The following is a 4,132-nucleotide window of genomic DNA, read 5'->3' as shown; positions in this document are numbered from 1 at the left end:
TCAGTTTTTATACCCGAGCGTGACGTCACGCGGAGCAGTCTGTACGGGCGGGGGGCGGGGCCGGCACAGCGCTCCTAGCCTGCGCGCGGCTCCCCAGCGTTTCCCGCAGCTGCACACCACCGCGTCAGCGGGCTGCGGGGACAGTGGGGGCGAGGAGGAGTGGCGCTAGCGGGACTGACTCGGAGAGCCAAGAGTCTACTGCGGCCACTTTACCCAACCGGTCCCTCCCGTTGTAGGTGCCCAGCATCCCCTGGACCGAGATGAGGTGTGTGTGGGGGGGAGGTGGGGGGCGGGCAGTTTCCCAGCAGCCTCGCCCACGCCGGCCGCCGCCACCACCTGGTTACAGCTCACCTGTCCACGCCGTGGCCGACCCCGGGATCACCGACAGCTGGGCCATGCCCGGAGTCCCGCCGTCTGCGCCGCTGCTCGGCTTCACCAATTCCCACCTCCGCGCTCCTCCTGGAGCCCCAGCGCTCAAATTGAGCCCGGGATCCGGAGGAACGGGCGGCGCACTCTGAAGTTGGGATAGCTCTGGATTTCTCCAACTTCAGATCGGTCCCCACCCACTACGCCACGTGACTGGGGAGGGGGCAGCCCATGCGGGCCGGCCAGAGTCAGCCTTCTGGGGACCCTCCTCCTCCCAGTACTCGCGCATCCGAGCTGGGGAAGCAGGGCCAGGCGGATGCCTGCCAGTCAGCCTGGGGCTGAGGAGTGGCGAGGGTCCTCGCGCGACTGCACAAGAGTACGAGTCCTGCACTCGCTCTTCGGAAAACCCGGCAGAAAAGCACGTTTTTCTCAGCCAGCAGTCGGTCCAGAGGGTCGTTCACCGGTCTCTCCAGCATGCCCCGGAGCAACTGGAACCCGGTTTTCTTTGTGAATCTTTTCATCTTTTCAAGCCTTCTAATGGAGCCTTCAAGCGTCCTGGGCCCTGGCCTCGACGCTGTGGTTTAGTACAAACCGCGTTTCCAAGGCTAGAAACCACCACCTCTACCCTCTATCACCCCATTTCACGGGAGCAGGCATGAAGCAGAAAGATCTGCTCTCTGGAGAGAACCAACAAAAGTAACAGTAACATTTACTGAGCCTTTACTATGTGCCAGGCACCAGAATAAATACTTAAAATTCAGTCTCTCATTGAATCCTGGCATCAGTTTATGAGAGGGTATTATTGTGGGTACTAAGTGGCTTCAGTATTGTCCGACTCTTTGCAACCCCATGGAGTGTAACCCACCAGGCTCCTCTGTTCATGGGATTCTCCAGGCAAGAATACTGGAGTGGGTTGTCATGCCCTCCTCCAGGGGATTTTCCCCACCCAGGGATAGAATCCACATCTGTCTTCTTCATTGGCAAGGGGGTTCTTAACCACTAGCGCCACCTGCTCATTATCCTCATTTTACAGACAAATATCTGAGACCTAACTGGTCCCCTGAATGTGCCTTGGTTCCTTTCCAATCCATAGTGTGCTGCTGCCAGAGCAATCTTTTCAAACTGCAAATATGGTCATCTCACATCCCTGATTAGAGCACTGCGAAAAGTTTCCTATTGCTCTTAAAGACTCACATTGTTGCCTGGTCTGCACCCACGTGGATCTCCACTCTGTACTTCAGCCTCATGATTTGTCTTTCCTGCAGTTCCTTGGAGGAGCCATGCTCTCTTGCCAAATGGCTTACCTTTGAATATCCTGTTCCTTCTGCATGGAATGATCCCTCCTACCTTGTGCAGTAAACAGACCCAGTTTCGCTATCATTATTTTTTTTGTTAGGAAAGCCTTTTCTGACCTCCCAGAGAGAATACACTCTTGCTAATTATAAACTATGCATCTCTCCTAGATTTTTTTTTTTTTTTTTTTTTTTGGTGGTTGAGGTGGGGATGTTATTGGTTGTTTGGTGAATATTTACCTCCTTCATTAACCATAAGCTCCAAGAAGGCAATTGAGTCCATTTTTGCTTACCTTTGAATCCCTAGCTCACGGAAGGTGCTCAATAAACACTAGTATAAGTACAGCAAAAAGTTAAAGTCTTGTCCAAGTAAAGCTGCTGGTAGAGCTGGGATTTTAACCCCAGACTATCTGCCCCAGAACCTGTGCTGAACTTCCCAGATCCAGAAGGGCTGGGTTTGATCTCCTGCTGCTTTCCTTCAGTTCCTGCTATTAGCACTTGCCCTCGACTCAGAGTTCACATATTTCTGCAGGGAAGTAAATCCAGAAGGGCAGAGGCTGCTTACCTGGCCTCAGGGAGGCCCCAGGGATTCCCTGTCCCTCAACATACACATTGAACACACAGTCTCCTAGAGGGGCCATGGGATTGCAGCTCACCTTCCAGCCCCCTGGCACGCTGCCAGCAGTAAACAACAGTGGCTGCCCTGGTCCCTTCTGTCCTGTCTCCTGGATCGCTGCCTGGTCACTTCACCAAGCCTGAGTCACCCAGGCAACAGTGAAAGACTGGCCTTGTCTCTCCAGGACAGGTGCCGCCAAGCTCAGTAAACCATCAGGACAGGTCCGACAATGAGGGCCCCTGGGGCTCCAGCCAGGACAGCTACTTTCCTCTGAGAGGAAGCCAGGCAGGCAGATTCCAACTTCCCATCCACCAGCAGCTCAGCTCAGTCTTGCAGCCTTTTGTTGGGAATGTCCCGACAGAAGAAAGGGCCTCCTTTCATCACTAGATTCCCTCCACACTCCTACCCAAAAAGCCAGGAGCTGAATGTCTCCAGTTGAATTGGAATTTGTCCATATCAAGTGTTATGGGAAAGTAAATAGGGCCTTGGCTGGAGCTGAGAATCTTTTTGTGAATGCAGAGCTCTTTGCTGTAGTGGGATTTGTGTTCTGCAGTTGGATCTATGGCCACAACCACGATTGGTCACCTTGTGTCTCAGAGATCTTCCTCAGCCAGACTTACATCATCACTGCTGTTAAGCATGGGTCAAGGTAGAAGACCAACCCCACCCCCTGCAAATACCCTATGAGTTTCTGAAGACTGCAGACCTCTTGGTAGTTTATCCCATTTGACCAAATGACTTTGAGAAAGTCACTTCTTACCTCTAAGCCTCAGTTTCTACATCGATAAAATGGATGCAGTAAGATTGCTAATAAAATTGGAGTTTGTAAACTCTGGCAGGCTATACCAACAGGAAAGATGATTAATTCTCCATTTGATAACCTCCCTTGTCCCACTAACACATTTGGGGAAAGTATAATGTAGTTGTTAAAAGCAAAGTTTCTTGAGTCTGATGCACTAGGTTTAAATCTCTGCTCTGCTACTCAATAGTATGCAACAAGATATTTCACCACTCTGAGTTTCAGCTCCTCGTCTAGAAAATGGTGCTGGCGATATATTTACCTCTGAGGGATGCTGTGAAGATTACATGAAATAATCATACACATAGCACATTGTGGCAAGTAGGAAGGGCTCAGCAGAAGGCAGCTACCATCATTACCTGAGACAGTCTCAGGATTGCCAAGCTGAAGAATGGGCTCTGTCCTATGCTTCCTCCCTACACACCTGAGCATCTTGCCCCCTTCCCGAAACCAAGGCGTGCTGGGGCAGGAGCTGGCCCCCTCTCTTCCTCTCTCAGATGCCTCTGAATTCTGAATTTACCATGTCAAGTAGCTCTGTTCTAAAATCCTCTACATCCTTCCCGGGTTGTTATAGAGAATCTGTCCTTGAAAATTATGCTCAACAAGCTAATGCTGTTTCAGTTCCGATTTTATTCATGTTCTGCTTATTATAAGTGACAGGAAACCTAGTCGAAAACTTCTTAAGCAAAAATGAAAATTTTGCTCCTAAAACTAACACAATATTGTAAATCAACTATACTTCACTTTTTTTTAAAGGAAAACTTCTTGTCCCTTTAGTGTAAAAACGCAGGGACTTCCCTGGTGGTCCCGTGATTAAGCCTCCGTGCTTCCCCTTCCAGTGCAGGGGGCAAGGCTTTGCTACCTGGTTGGGGAACTAAGATCCCACATGTCATGCAAGCAAAAATATAAAAGTAAGATTAAAATAAAATGCAGGGATTTCAGGCATGGCTGAATCCAGAGGCTCAAACATCATTGCTGTGTTTTAGCTCTGAGCTGATGCCACTGTAAGCAGGTTCTTCTAGTGTGATGGCTGGCAGCAGCTCCAGGCTTATCATCTGT

This window comes from Bubalus kerabau, chromosome 15 (genome assembly GCF_029407905.1).
Source record: "Bubalus kerabau isolate K-KA32 ecotype Philippines breed swamp buffalo chromosome 15, PCC_UOA_SB_1v2, whole genome shotgun sequence".
Lineage (NCBI taxonomy): Eukaryota > Metazoa > Chordata > Mammalia > Artiodactyla > Bovidae > Bubalus > Bubalus kerabau.
Note: the sequence above shows the minus strand (reverse complement) of the source record.